The sequence below is a fragment of the Panthera onca genome, chromosome D1, assembly GCF_046562875.1.
Source record: "Panthera onca isolate mPanOnc1 chromosome D1, mPanOnc1 haplotype 2, whole genome shotgun sequence".
NCBI lineage: Eukaryota > Metazoa > Chordata > Mammalia > Carnivora > Felidae > Panthera > Panthera onca.
In genome coordinates this window covers 69,642,141-69,659,092 of record NC_138348.1, presented here as the reverse complement: position 1 = coordinate 69,659,092, position 16,952 = coordinate 69,642,141, and positions in this window count along the sequence as shown.

The window sequence follows — 16,952 nt, the reverse complement described above, 5'->3', positions numbered from 1 at the left end:
TACTGAAAGAACTAGAGTAGCTCATTATCAACTGATTCCAGACATGAGATCAGAGTAACAATTCAAAGAAACTAGTTCCTTGTGATTTTGTGTATGTGCATGACTTTTATGATTAAAAAACTAAATCTACCATTTCAGAAGAAACATTCCATTTATACCTTTATAACCAGACAAATAAAAATATCCCCTGGCTTCACCTTCTCTTCTGGCCCCAGTGTGGTAGTCAAGGTCTTAGGCTTTGAGTCCATCAGCACTAGGCTTGAATCATGTTTTTACAACCTCTTACTTGGGTGATCTTCAGCAACTCTGCACTCCAAGCAGGCTCTGCACTGACTGGGTTTGATCCCACAAACTTTGAGATCATGACCTAAAAGTATGTTTCTGAGGTATAAAAAGGGATTATAATTAAACATAGTTCATAAAATGAAATGAGAATTTATAGGTCAGGCACTGTGCCTGACACATAATAAATGTTATCTATCACTATTTATTATTATTCCCTTTATCACCTCTACTTCCTTCTTCTTTTTTCATGTTCACACATGAACCCACTGCAATCTGCTGCCCATGCTCCACACTCTGGATGTTGTTGTCAAGATCTTCAATAGCCTTCTCACTGCCAAGGCAATGAATACTTTGCATTGTTGCTTCTGCTTTCTCTGGAGTATCTGACATCACTGAACACTCTCTTCTTTTTGGAATTTTCTCCTCTCTTTGTTTCCAAGGCAATCCATTCTCCTGATTCTTCTGATGAATCTCGACATCTCCCAACTTTCTTAGCTGGCTTCTTCCTCTGTTGGTCAGCCCTTTCATGTTACGATTTGTAGATTCAATCCTCTACCTGTTTTTCCTTTTCACCTCATGCACTACTCCTTTGACTTCAGTTATGATCAATAATCTAATTACCCTTACTTACATTTATATTTGCAGTTCTATCTGAATCTCCAGACCTGCATGTTTGACATGTTTTTTTTTTCAAATTTATTTATTTATCTTGACAGAGAGGGAGAGAGGGCGAGCAAATGAGCATCAGCAGGGAGAGGCAGAGAGAGAGAATCCCAAGCAGACTGCACTGCCAGCACAGAGCCTGATGTGGGGCTGGAACCCACGAACCAGGAGATGATGACCTGAGCCGAAACCAAGAGTCAGATGCTCAACCGAATGAGCCACCCAGGCGCTCCTGCATTTTTGACATCTTACTTGATGTGTGGATTTGCCTTGGGAACCACAACCTAGTGTATATAAAGTCCTCTCTCACCCAAACCAGCTCCTTTTCCTATGGTTCTTTTCCTGTTAGTGGTATTACAATTCCCAGTCATTCAAGCAAGCTGACTTTATCTATGCCTTCTTCTCTTCTCTCACCCCACCCTACCCCAATATCTGGCCATTCTATTCATTCTACCCTACGCAGCTCTCAATCTATCCTTTCTTCTCCATCCTCATTCCCACAACTTTGATTTAGACCATCATCACCTCCTGCCCAAATAGCGCAGGAGCATTCTCAATTTTAGCTGTCATTTTGTGTTTCTAAAATACAAATATAATCCTGTCACTTACCTGCTAAAGTCCTTTGCAGATTTCACCCTCAAAACTGGACAGAGGAGAGTAAGGCTGCTGGACAAAAACAGTAAGAGTAATTCGCTTTTTAAAAACAAGAGCAGATTCAAGGTCATCTCTATGGCAACCTTGTACTCACTTGTATTCTAATATGCTTTCTTAAGTGGAAAAGACAGAAATGGAGTTAGAACCAGCACCCTGGAATTCATATTCGCCTGGGACTGCCCACGGGAACTGTTCACGTGAATAGCATTTACCATGTGTGTTATGGAATAAAGGGTTGAGAACTGCTGGTCTGTGATTCAGTGATCGCCAACTTCCAAGATTTCTTCCTCTGCTTCGCTAGTCCATATGCTTGCTGAGTTCCATGCTCAGGGATGATGGGGGCTTGCCAGTGACTCGTGATAAATAAATTGCACATGAGGCTAAAAACATACACCAGCATGATTTAATAATCTTCAAAGACCAATGAAACTGTCAAATAGATTAGAATATTAGCATTGTATTGAAGAACTCTTTTGCTCCTTGTTATTAAGCTGCACAGGAAGCCTAATTATAATCCTAATAATTGCTTTGTGAGCCTGGCTAAGAAATTCTGTTACATCTTTCTCACAGTAAGAATGTGTTGCTGGTGGGAATGGAAACTGATAATGTCCTGTATCTGTCCACAGTAGGAAGAGCCTTGTTATTAGACCTGGAAATAATTCAACGTTTATCTCCAGAAAGGGAATTTCATCCCCGGGGCAATCCTGAGATGGGAAACATGCACATTTGCTGCTCAGACTCCTATTCTGTGCTTTGCAACTGAACAATCTCTCTTGGAGTTGTAATGTTTTTCTATCAATCAAGTTACAGTCAAATCCTATAGGTTTGGGAACTTTCCTATCTCTAGGTGATTCTTCATGTCTGCTTTTATTCATTGTCTTTAGCATTTCAGAATTATATGGGTGGTTTATTTCACAGGTTTCCAACTTCTTGAACTTATGATAGACTTTAAGTTCCAACAACAACCAGTACTGACAACCAGAATGGAGGAATTAATCTTTTGAGGAAGTGACTGAGAGTGTCACAGAAGTGACAAATGAGTGGATTCTTAAAGGATGGATAGGGGTTTTCCAGGCAAAATGACTGGCATTTACAAAAAGACAAAGAAGCTTACAAAAGCCTGCTATGTTTTGGGAATGCTCAGAAATTTGGTATGGTTGTTTTGATAGAGAGTAGGAAGTGGTAAGAGAGGAAACAGGTCAAACAGGTCAGGGTCAGACTGGAGAGCCTTGTGTACCATGATAGTTCATGGGTATTCAACATGGCCATTGTTAGTAAAAAGTAGACCCCAGTCAAAACTCTAATGCCCACCCCAACCCCAATTATAAGAAAAAGCATTCCTTTCCTTTTTCTTTTACATGGCGAACAGGGTAAGTGAGCATGTTTATGCTGAGATAAGGTTTTTGAGAGAAAACAGACTTTGTTTGGTATTCTATGGTAGAAGCAAGCTTACCACACAATGAGCACTGGGCATATGACCTGGCCATAGTGGGCACTCAACAAATGCTAGCTGAATGAACAGTTGGATGAACAGATGAATGGGTGGATAAATGGTAGATGCTTTTATAATGGAGACAGTTTCCAAGCTGTAGAGTTGCTAGTGGGTACTTCAATAAATATATAAATCAAAGGCAGCTGTGATCAGAGGCCAAACAAGTCACAATCAGGAATGTGGATGGAGGTGGTAGCAGCATCAGATTCCATATTACTTCACTGCTGCCTTGACTGTTTCCTCTTGGACTCCCAGGGGCCACAATGCTTGGCCGTGCTACCTACCTCAGCCACATCTCACATAGCCCACATCCACATTGCACTGAATTGACCATGCTACTTAATTTCATCTTCACCTCTGATTTCTAGACTCACTCCTTTCCTTAAAAAGGCTTAGATCCTTTCTCTCTTGGCCATGAATGGTTCTTCATTACAACAATCCATATTAAAAATCCTAAACTGTGTACAAGTGCAATAGCTCATGAACATTTTAATACAGAATTGCTGCCAAGTTTTCACAATAATAAATAGAAAAAGTCCTATTTCTCTACCCTTTTTTCCCCCAAACATGAAAACTTTATTAAAATAGGCTTAAGGATTTTCTTTTTAATCATCAAAGATGGAAGTGTTAAGAAAATTCTATCCAGTAGGCAGAGTAACCCTTTAGACAGATTTTCTAATGAATAATGATAGTGGTAATGGCTTATATTTACAGTGTCCTTCTGTGTTCCAAGAACTTTCAGTTACTCTCAATGACATTATCTCATTAAGTAACAACATCTTTCACATTAATTCAGGGTTAAACTCTATGTTAGCAGCTCCTAGGGAACATAAGCTCCTAGGTTTGTCATAATCGTTTGATAATTCACAGCAAAGTGATGGTGGTTTTTTTTTCAAATCTGCACTACCTAAATAACTATCTGAATTATCTATTTTTGACTGTACAAAAATAATTTTTAAATAATTTATTTATTTTTTAATTTACATCCGAGTTAGTATATAGTGCAACAATGATTTCAGGAGTAGATTCCTTAATGCCTCTTACCCATTTAGCCCATCCCTCCTCCCACAACCCTTCCAGTAACCCTCTGTTTGTTCTCCATATTTAAGAGTTTCTTATGTTTTGTCCCCCGCCCTGTTTTTATATTCTTTTTGCTTCCCTTCCCTTATGTTCATCTGTTTTGTATCTTAAAGTCCTCATATGAGTGAAGTCATATATTTGTCTTTCTCTGACTAATTTCACTTAGCATAATACCTTCTAGTTCCGTCCACGTAGTTGCAAATGGCAAGATTTCATTCTTTTTGATTGCTGATTAATACTCCATTGCGTGTGTGTGTGTATTTATATATGTATATATATGTATATACATATACATATATATACATACATGTATATATAGAAATACACACACACACACACACTTTTCATACTTTGGCTATTGTCAATAGCACTGCTATAAACATTGGGGTGCATGTGCCCCTTCAAAAGAGCATACCTGTATCCCTTAGATAAATACCTAGTAGTGCAATTGCTGGGTTGTAGGGTAGTTCCATCTTTAATTTTTTGAGGAACTTCCATACTTTTCTCCAGAGTGGCTGCACCAGTTTGTATTCCCATCTCTACCCCTTTTTTATTGAAGAGAATGTCAGTCCCTTCGTGTAAAAGGAATCAAGCCCCAGAGAAAAACAAACTGGTTTTTTGTTTTTGTTTTTTTGGTTTGTTTTTTTGTTTTTGTTTGTTTTTTGTTTTTTACAAAGGACAGAAAATAAACATTTCATTTTACTGGGCCACTGATAAAACAATCCATTCTGCATCTTCCAAGCTATTTTGTTGGAGCAAATAGTAAGCATTCCAAGTACATGTTCACACTAAATTCTGGTTCAACATGGATTCAAACAAACAGAAAGATCAAATATTTGAAACTTCTTCTGCAGGTTAGTTTTGTGGTTAGTAGACAAAAGTGACAGCAGGAAGTCTCTCTGAAGCATCTTGTAGAGAATGCTGCAGAATCAGTCCACACTCAATTCTACTAAATCCATCAGGCATTTACTGGACACTTGCTGCATATAAGACATCATCCTAGGCATTGGTGGGGTGAAGCACAAAGAACAATATGGCAGGATTAGGGGACTCTGACTAACATTCTATTGGAGGAGAAACTACTATGCAGTTCATGATAAGCTACGCATTAGCTCCTTCTTGGCATCAAGTGATGAAAAATCCCACTCAAACTGACAAAAACAAACAAAAACTATTAGTTCATGTAATGAAAAGACAAGTGGTGTTGGGCTTAAATGGGGCTTGATCCAAATGTGCATCGGGACCCCAACTCTCTCCACTTTCTGGATCTGTTCTCCCAAGTGTAGGCTTCACCTGCAGAGTTTATTTGAAGGGAAGATGACTTCCCACAGCTCCAGGTCTATATTCACCCAGATTTAAGTCTAACAGAAAATAGTGTGATACAAGTCTTGAATGTGAGTTGCAGTGGCTTGGATTTGCTTGCAAGCTTATCCCTAAACTTTTCACAGCAGCCACAGGGATGCCATATTGTAATTGATCGAGACTATGTGACTTGCTCAGCCCTGAGAACAAAGATAGAGTCAGCACCTGCTAAAGCAAGTGGACCCAGATTGAAAGAATAGGGGAATCTTCAGAGGAAAAAAAAATCAGAGTTCTATTACCAGAAGGAGAAATTATTAAAAACAACAACAACAAATACAACAGAGGAATGAACATAGTGTGATGGGAGGAGCCAGATATATTCTGGTTTTAAGGGTCTATGAAGTGGAACCAAGAAGTGAAACAGAGTTCAAATTCCTTCCTATTCTGAGAATCAGTGACTATGGGGATTGCCCTAAAACACACAGCTGAATAAGTGTTGGCAGTGTGATCCAGTGCCTGAGTTCTTTCTTACTCTGATGTCAGACATGTTGGGGTGTGAGACCCAGATCTGCCCCTTACATGACCTTGGGTCTTAAAGCCTGTTTACATCTGTAATATAAGATAGTAACAGCCCCTACCTCATGAGGCTTTTAAAGGATTAAATATGATGTTTATTACAACACTCACATGTTGAGACAAAAATCTCCAAATCTTGAGAGAGTGTATGTCTTTATAACATCATCTTCCATTTCCTTTTCAGCTCACTGAAGTTAGGGTTCCTCCTCACCCTACTATTTAAGCTTCTCTTACTAAGGCTCTGAATGACCTCTTAATGGCTAAGGCCAGTGGATAATTCTCAGTTTCTATTCGATTTGACTTCTGTATAAAACTAACCTTCTTAATCACTGTTCCCTCCTTCTTGAAGTCTTTAATCTATTTTCTTCCATTATTTTTCTTTTTAAATTTTCTTTCTATCTATATCATCCTTTCTCCTCTGTATTCTTCTCTGGATCCTCTTCCTCTGCCCACACCTTAGATTTTGGGTTTTCTGGGACTTTCTTTGTTCTTGTAGTAGGTAAAGATTGTAATCATGACTGACCATTGTCTTTTGAATAACCTTTCTATGTTAGGAAAAATTCCTGTATTTAAGTGGCAAATTTTCCAATGTAGTTGCTGGTCTCCTTTGCAATGAGGCTGCAGGCACACAATCTTCATACATCAATCAGTTCAAACCATATGAGACTCCACTAGAAACCTGGTGTCCTTTAGTTAGTACCCACCAGTTTCCCCATCTTCTCAAGCTCTAAGCAACTATGAATCTACTTTCCATCTCTAGAGATATGCCTATTCTGTACATTGCATATTAATGGAATCATAAAATATGTGACTGAGCATGTTTTCAAGGTTCATCCATGTTGTAGCCTATATCATACTTGATTCCTTTATATAACCAAAGACTATTCCATTGTATACATGTATCATATGTTGTTTATCCATATTGGTTGGTGGACATTTGGGTTATGGCAATTTCTATTATTACTATTCCTATTTTACTTTAGAGATAAGGAAACTGAATCTGAGGGAAGTAACTTGACTGCTAGAAAGGGGCAGAACTGAGATGCACGCAAACCCAGTTGTATCTGATGCTTTCTTTCTCTTAACCACTATACCACTGCCTCTTAACCATGCCTCTACACAGATTTGTAGAGCCCACGCAAAAGTAGATGGGGCAAGACCAATACAATTCTCAGTGGAAATCTTTTTAGGAGCATGGCTGAGATTTATCCTGAAAAACAAGGAAGTAAAACTATCCAAGAAATTTTTGAAAAATAAGCAATTTTTTATGTAAAAAAACTTTTTTTAATGTTTATTTATTTTTGAAAGACAGAGAAAGAGAGACGCAAGCAGGGGAAGGGCAGAGAGAGAGGAAAACACAGAATCTGAAGCAGGCTCCAGGCTCTGAGCTGTCAGCACAGAGCCTGATGCGGAGCTTGAACTCACAAACTGTGAGTCATGACCTGAGTCAAAGTTGGACGCTTAACCCGGGCACCCCAAAATAAGCCACCCGGGCACCCCAAAATAAGCAATTTTTTAAAACAGGAAAAGAGAGAGAGCTTAACTCTATAGATTTTAAAACTATAAATCTACAACAATTAAATATTAATAGACAATACTTACATAGCACTTACTATAAGCCTCTGGGAACAATTCTAAATGCTTTACATATATTATCTAATTTAATCATCACAAATGTTTGAGTTCTGTGTTCATTAGTCCCCATTTTGTAGATGAGAAAATTGAGGTGCTGTGAGTTTAAGTAACTTGCCCTACATTGCAGAGCTGGCAGGCAGTAGAGTTGGTATTTGAATTCAGGAAGTCTGACTCTAGATTTTGGGTTCTTAATCACTACCCTCTTGAGCCAACAAACAAACATAATCAAAGCAAACAAAGAAAAGAATGGTTATCAAATATCTGGGAGGAAGGCTATTTAAGTTTCAAAGTCACAAAAGATAACACAAAGTTAAATAGCAATACATTGAAGTACAAAAAAAAAATTCATTCTGTATCCTAAACAAACTGAAATGAAATGGAAAACAACAAATGGAAAGACAGTATTTATAGTATATGTGGAAGAATCAATGCACATGAAAGTTTTTTTTTTTAATTTTTTGAATTGTTTATTTTCATTCAGGCTGTGATAGTAAGTCTTATCTAACCAGAGCGTGAGCGTCTCAGACACGAGATCTGCTTACTTAGTCCCTCACATCACTTAGGTGACTCAGTGTGATAAATCCATGAGGCATTTAATGTATCTTTTATCAACCATCAATTCTGGGGATTTTGTCCCAAATTCTTTTATTTTTTTAATTTTTTTTCAATATATGAAATCTATTGTCAAATTGGTTTCCATACAACACCCAGTGCTCATCCCAACAGGTGCCCTCCTCACTACCCATCACCCACCCTCCCCTCCCTCCCACCCCCTATCAACCCTCAGTTTGTTCTCAGTTTTTAAGAGTCTCTTATGCTTTGGCTCTCTCCCACTCTAACCTCTTTTTTTTTTCCTTCCCCTCCCCCATGGGTTTCTGTTAAGTTTCTCAGGATCCACATAAGAGTAAAAACATATGGTATCTGTCTTTCTCTGTATGGCTTATTTCACTTAGCATAACACACTCCAGTTCCACCCACGTTGCTACAAAGGGCCATATTTCATTCTTTCTCATTGCCACGTAGTACTCCATTGTGTATATAAACCACAATTTCTTTATCCATTCATCAGTTGATGGACATTTAGGCTCTTTCCATAATTTGGCTATTGTTGAGAGTGCTGCTATAAACATTGGGGTACAAGTGCCCCTATGTATCAGTACTCCTGTATCCCTTGGGTAAATTCCTAGCAGAATGCACATGAAAGTTAACAAGAACAGTATTAAAGGACCAAATGGAGAAGTAAAAAAGGACATAAATAGATGATGATGTCCAAAAAGAAATACTTACTTGAGAAAAAATATTTACTCTCATTAATAATGGGAAAAATGCAAGTTACACCTATGATGATATTTTTCCTATCAAGTAAGAAAAATATACAATATTGAAGAAGACTATCTAGTTTTGGCTAGGGTGTAACACACTGGCATTCTCTAACATGCTGATAGAAGTATGAACTAGTAGAGTCTTTCTATCAAATCGTCTTACAATATAAGCCAAGAACTTAAATATTCATCTCATTTGATCTCTCCCAGGAATCTAGCCTAAGGAAAGAAGTAAACATACAGAAAAGATTTATGTGTTCAATAACATTCATAACAATTCAGACAAAAAATCATTGGAAACTATGTAAACACCTAACAACGAGGAAACTGTGAAACAAATTAGTCAATTATACTTACTATGCCGCTATTGAAACTATATTTATCCAAGAATGTAAAAAATTGGGGAAATATTCCTGTTATGTTTTTAAATGAAAAAAAGCCAAGATATAAGTTCATATTTATTGTAAAATGTATATAATCACAACTATTAAAGAAATGACCTAGTGAACAATGAAAGCGAGTCATACCAAACACAGTATATCGTTACGGAATTTTTTTCTTTCCACTTTTTGTTATTTGCCAAATGGACTATAACAGCACTGATTAACTTTATCATGGGAAAAAATAAAGTAAACCCTGCTTTTTAAAAACAGCTAATGGGTTGTGTTATGTGTTGAGCTGAGTGATCCCAATTACTCCAGCCTCTTACTGACACAGCTATCTGACCCAGGGGAGTGGAGTGTGCATATCTCTTTGAAGTGCCAGCTCCGGAGATAATCCTCCATTGACCTGTGGGCCTGCTGATTTGCTAGCAAGGCCAGATAAGGAATTTTAAACACAGAAGGAAACTACAGAGCCACTGGCCAGTCTGCATCAGGGGAGCCCAATCAGTGCTTTTCTGTTCCCTCTGGTCAGTGGCCCTGAAAGAAGAAGAGATTACACTGTGGCTTTTGCACTCTGTCCAGGACCAGGCTCCACCACTTAAAGAGCTGAGGTGAACAGCAGAGGAGTGCCTGGCCGGAGAGATGGAGGAAAATGACACCCAGTGGTGAAGGATGCAGATAAAATCTACAAACAAAGATATTTGTTCTGGTTAACAGTTTCCTCAGAAACTGAGAAGCAAATAGAAACCTCCAGGGAAGAGGGAATCACATGTGGGTAGGAATCCCGGCCTGCCCAGGGGAAGGGTTAGGAGCCCAATGACTTCTTCCTCCTCTTCTTCATTCTTTCATTTGCTAGTTTTTAATTGAACATGTAGAATTCGCCGGATGCGGCTCCTCAAAAGTTAGCTTCTACACTCATACGAGAGACAAACAAGCGGACAATTAGGTCCCCATGCACAGAATGCTCTGGGGAGTCTTCAACTAATGAGGAAGGCTTTTTGGAGGAAGTTGACTTGAACGTAAATCTTTAAGAGTTAGCCTGATGAAGGTGAATGAGGGTGGGAGAGAAGAAGGATCTTCCAGGCTAAGGAAATGGCTAATACCTGCAAGCCAGAGAGGTAGAGAGCACTTGAGGAAGCATAAGATTTCTGAAACGGAAGATGGGAAGAAGGGATGTGGTTTCTCCCAATGCCCCTTACATTGGGTTACGGAGAAGGATGAGAAGAAAAAGCAAAAAAAAAAAAAAAAAACCAATTTGTGAAAGCCTTCCTTTTTGTCTCAAAGCTTTGCCCTTTTCCTTTGTCCCAGAGTACACTGTTTTTGGCTCTCCTACCCCTTGTGCCGTTGTTTCAAGGTTGCAGAGAAAATGAAGGGACAGAGGCAGCCCAAGTTTGAAGCCTGAGCTTGATATAGATGCTGTGGCTATCACACAGAGATGACATTGACCAGCCAGGCTGAAGGTGACTCACGCTGCCCTTCAACAGAGCAATTGCAATCACTTTCAGTTCCAAGGGGCCAGTGGTGGGGCAGGGATGTGATTTAGTCATTCTGTATAGGTTTAGTGCACGGTAATTAATGTAATTAATAGCCTTCCACTGATGTAATTAATAGCCTTCCTGGGGACATAATACACGCAAGCATGAGTGGTGTATATTTACATGGTATGAGACATTATGGAGTCAGGGGCGGGGGGTACAACAAAGAAACATATTTAGTCCTCATTATGTGTTGGGCACTATGTGAAGTGCTGGGGAGAAAAGATGAGGAAAAACTACCCTAAAGTAGATCAGGGTCTACCAACCTGTGTATATGTGTAGTGGAAAGAGAGTAAAATGGAAAATGGGCATTAAAATACAATTTAAAAGTAAGTGCTTAACTATCTTGTGAACCTATTAAGATAGATCCATTAGCTCCCTGCCTTTCTGTGCAACTCATGTAAGAGTTGAATAACAGATGGATATCTCACAGCTCCTTTAGAGATGAGAAAACTCACAAAAAATAAGGTATGATCAGAAAAGCATGAAGTCAGAGAGCCCTGAATTTGAACTTACCTTTTCTGACCCTCAGTCTCCATCTAAAACAGATAACAATAGCTGTGTGTAGCAGACAATGTTTGTGGCCTATCCAAGGACAGTGTCCTCTTCTTTATGCTGTCAGAGGCTCGGCTGGTTTTGTTTGAGGGAGGAAAATGCCTAGCTTAGGTGATGGCTCAAGAGTGGTTTAAGGCAGGAATTGCCAAACTTTTTTGTTAAAGGCCAGAAAGTAAGTATTTACACTTTGCAGACCTTTGACTCTGCCACAACTCTGCTGTTGTTACATGAGAACAGCCAGAAACAGTACATAACTGGACAGGTGTGGCTATGCTGCAGCAAAACTTAACTTACAAAAACAGGTAGTGGTCCAGATTTAGTTGTTGTTTATCCATCCCTAGTCTAAGGCCACCCTGACAATTCTGTTCCCTATTTTCTCCACCTCCTATGCAACTAAGGTATCCATGTGATCCAATTATGACCAATGATATCTAAGTAGAAGTCTCATGAGCAGCTTTCTAGGAAAGCTTCTGCTTTCCTGATAAAATGGAGACTAATGTGGCTAGCCCTGTACTTCCCTCTCAATTCTGCCTTGAATGTGGATGTGATATCTGGAGCTGATGCAGCCATCTTGCAATCAAGAGATGACAAGTGTAAGACTAAATGTCAACTTGCTAAGGTTAATGATACAGAAAAAGGAACTAGTCATCATCACTAGATGTCATCACTGAGAAGCTGAATCAATGCCAGTATCACCTACTACACTACTAAACCCATAATATTTTAAGCCACTGTGGTTAGATTTTCTGTATTTTGCAGTAAAATCTGTTCTTATGTAATTTCAATATATCACAGGCTTACTGTGAATATGAGATAGGATTCATATACAAATCACAAAGTAGATGCTCAATAAATGATGGTTCTCTTCACATTTCACTTCACAGAAAATTGATGAGTATTGTTAACATTTTGTGCAAGGTCCTTTTAAGAATAAGTCACCTAGGGGGTGCCTGGGTGGCTCAGTTGGTTGAGCATCCGACTTCGGCTCAGGTCATGATCTCGCAATCTGTGAGTTCGAGCCCCATGTGTGCTGTGCCCCGAGCTGTGCTGACAGCTCAGAGCCTGGAGTCTGCTTCGGATTCTGTGTCTCCCTCTCTCTCTGCCCCTCTCCCATTTACACTCTGTCTCTCTCTCCCTGTCAAAAATAAATAAGCATTAAAAAAAAAAGAATAAGTCACTTAGAGGAGAGTGTGGGTGGCTCAGTTGGTTATGAGCCTCACTCTTGGTTTTGGCTCAGGTCATGATCTTACAGTTAGTGAGTTCAAGCCCCGAGTTGGGCTCTGTGCTGACAGAGCGGAGCTTGCTGGGGATTCTCTCTCTCTCTCTCTCTCTCTCTCTCTCTCTCTGCCTCTCCCCTGCTCTCTCTTCCTCTCTCTAAATAAATAAACTTAAGAAAAAAACAATAAGTCACCTGGAATGGAACATTTATTCAGAGCCATCTCTCGTTTCACTCTAATTTTAATTTTCCAAGACCTCAGAGAGACCAGGAAATGGAAGGGCTAGGAAGCATATCTGGTTTAGCAGGAGCCCGAGTATGCAAAGATCCCAGGTAATTGTTAAACAAATTGGAGAAACAATCTCTCCCTAATAACTATTAATGAGAGCATCCTTCTATACCTCCTTCCTCAGCTGCTTGCCAGGGTTCCTCATGCCTGCCTGCAACTGCCTTCAGATGTGAAGCTAGGAAGCATGCAGGGTGCCTGGATCAGCACATGGCTCATAGGAGACCCTCTGTGATGCCACTCGATGCTCCCTTCCTCTCTTCCCCATGCCTTACACCCTCACAGTCTCAGCCTGTTAAAGAATCAGACTCGGTAAGCAAGGGAGCCCCATGAAGAAGACACTTTCAGCCAGAAGGAGGAGGACAGGTCAGAGAATTAGTCCAAGGATTGGCAGCAAAAAGAAACAGGGGTTTAGAGATGTTAAGGGTCGGGGAGCCTGGGTGGCTCAACGGATTGAGTGTCCAACTCTTGATTTCAACTCAGGTCATGATCCCAGGGTTGTGGGATTGAGCCCTGTATGGGACTCCACACTGGGCACGGAGCCTGCTTAAGATTCTCTTTATCTCCCTCTACCCCTCTGCCCAGCTCATGCTTTTTCTCTCTCTGTAAAATAAAAATAAATAAAAAGAAAGAAATGTTAAGGGTCAAGCGGTTCAGAAGCAAGTTTCTGAGAAGCAAGTGTCTGAGATCTTTCTCTTTCTCTTAAAATAGTGCTATGTGTGTGTGTTGTGCACGTGCACATGCCCCTCAGCTGTAAGTATCCACGCAGAGAGGTGGCATCCCGTGAGTGTTTGTGGAAGCATGGGTCGGTGGGTGGGTGGATAGATGGATGGCTCATTAGACACAGGACTGGATATGTGAATGATGAGCAGTAGTAGTCTGGCTGTTGCCTGGCCTGGCCTGGCTTTCTAAGAACTTTTCAAATTCTCTGTTGCAACTACTCAATTCTTCTGTTATAGAGCGGAAGCAGCCACAGATGTTATGTAAAGGAACTCGTATAGATGTGTCCCCATAAAACCTAACTCATGGGGCGCCTGGGTGGCTCAGTGAGTTAAGCATCCGATTTCGGTTCAGGTCATGATCTCACAGTTCGTGAGTTCAAGCGCCACCTAGGGCTCTGTGCTGACAGCTCAGAGCCTGGAGCCTGCTTCAGATTCTGTGTCTCCCTCTCTCTCTCCCTTCCCTGCTCAAAATCTGTCTCTGTCTCAAAAATAAATAAACATTAAAAAAAAATTTTTTTTAAAGGGGGCACCTAGGTGGCCTCGTCGGTTGAGTGTCAGACTTCAGCTCAGGTCATGATCTCCTAGTTGGTGAGTCAGAGCCCCGCATAGAGCTTTGTGCTTACAGCTCAGAGCTTGGAACCTGCTTCAGTTTTCTGTGTCTCCCCATCTCTCTGCCCCTCCCCAACTTGCACTCTGTCTCTCTCACTCTCAAACATAAACATAAGAAAATTAAAAAGAAAACCTAACTTACAAAATCAGGTGATAGTCTGGATTTGGCCCATGGGTCACAGTTTGCCCCTCCCTGCCCTGCACTATGTCTGTATCTGGGAGTGCCTCCTGAACCACAGCAGCCATTTGGCTACCCGCTTGAGGATGGAGATGGATAGGTGCCAGATGAAGAAACCTGGTCCTTTGAAGGAACCTATAACTGATACACCTAGAACTCATCCTTATCTGTGCTTCTTATCTTGTGAGATATATGCAATTTTTTTTTTTTTTATGTCTACTTGAGTGGGCTTTTCTCTTGTGGCCAACAGCATCCGAGCTACCATACTTCCCTAAGAGGAAATGCTCCCTCTTGTCTGTTTCCCTCACTAGCTCATGGTGGAACAGTAAATGTACTGAGGGCTGGAAGCAGGAGGAGAAATAAGGAAAAAAAGAAATGCCTCCTTACTGAAGACTTGTTTAAACAAAAATTCATCTTAATTGAGGAGATTTTAAAATCTGTTAGGAATTACTAAACTGCCAAACACCCTGATAGATATGTGGTAGAGTAGTGTTCAGGGGGGTTTGGAGATGACTGGGATATAGCTCCTGCCCTTGTTTAGTGGGCTAACTTCACTGAGCCACTCATTTATACTGTCCTTCATCTGTCTTCATCTCTTCTGCCACCTTAGAGGGAAGCTCTTTCATAGAAGGGAACTTTCTGTAGCTCTGACAAAATTGGGCACTTAACAATATGCAACATATGCATTCACTGAAATTATGAAGGGGTGTTTTCATGAACATACTACAGAAATAAGAACCATTAGTAGTCATCTTAACCAGCTCCAGTCTGATGTAAGCTACACATAGCAAAAAACCAAACAAACAAACAAAAATTATCAAGTCTACCTGGGAAATGTTTTTAAATTCAGCTAATCTTGAACTCATGGTTTGTTCTTTCTCCCAGAGGACTATTTTCCCAGTAGTGAAGTTGGTCCCACAGGAGTACACTCTCTGAATATGTGTTTTTTCCAGTCAGGATCTCACAATAGATATGGGTTTACCACTCTTTCACTGAAATTAATAGACATTCTCTGTTACACATGAATATCAGAAATTGGCCTATAACTTTGGGGCACTTTTCAAACATAGTTGGGTAAAACACATATGAGCAATTGGTAAGGAGAAATTAATTATGGGAAACAAGAAAAAAGAAAAGATCAGTCTAGTTTAGACTTGTCTTCCCTACAGCCTCTATGTGATGTTCTGTGGTAATTTGATCCCAGTTGATGTTTTTCCACTAGTAAATAGCCCCAAATTGTCTTTTGTATGAACTACGTTATACAAAATGCGTAGTTTTATCAGAAAGAATGCTTAAACAAAAGAGGTAGAATTTTAAAGGTGGTCTTAAAAAAAAAACAACCATGGGGATCTTTTTAAATTGAGATTCCTACCAACTCTAAGCACCTTTAAAAAAAATTTACAGATTTATTTTCTTGACTGTGTAAATAAAATATACATACTGTAGCAAATACAAAGAAGACACTAAGATTATGTACGTGCTCAAAATCCAAAGATAATCACTGTTTTTCTCTCTCTCTCCCTCTTTCTGCCTCTCTCTCTCTCTTTCTCACACACACACACACAGAGAGAGAGAGAGAGAGAGAGAGAGATCTATTTTAAGGTCTATGGTTAAGATCACATCATTCATCATAAACTTTCTCCCAAACCATTAAGAATATTTCATCAAGATTTGTAGATGATGTTTCATCTTATTTTTCAGGACACTATATCCTTCCCCTCCATTTTAGTTTAGAAGGCGGGACACTCATGACATTTGAAAAGAACTTTTAGATAAAAATTATTCACAATCCTATTATTTTAGTACAGTTACCCTTTTTCCTACTCTTTCCTTTCAGAGTCAAAGCTATTTTGTATTCTATTACACAGTGAATACCTCTGAATTTGACCATGGGATGCCTTCTTCAGAAAATATCTTATGGTAGTGGTTCTCGAAGTGTGTGCCCTGGATTAGCAGCAGTATCACTTGGGAAATGCAAATTCTCGGGCTCCACCCCTGACCTGCAGAATCAGAAACTGGTGGCAGGGAGTGGGGGTTGGGGTAGGGTCAGGAAGGAAGGGGCAATCTGTATGTTTTTTACTAGCTATCCAGGCAATTCTGAAGCTCACTAGAGTCTGAGAATCATTGTCCTATAGGATCAACAATTTGCAGAACACCCTTTGGGAAACAATTTGCAAAATTGCATTTCTGACCAGTCTCTGTATTTCCTGGAAGGAAGATACAAATTGCTGGCTGTCACTGTTCCCTCAAGGATAGAATAGGGATATATGCTGCCTCCTAGGCTAAGGATTAAGTAGAATAATCAGTAAAAGTGTTTTGTAAATTAGGTGGTAAAGTGATATATAGATATTAGTTATCGTTATGGTGACCTTGAATTTAAGCTGAAAGATTTATATTACTAAGCTCTGGGGAAAGCCAAGTGGAATGTGGACACAGATGGTCCTTAACTTTCACATATT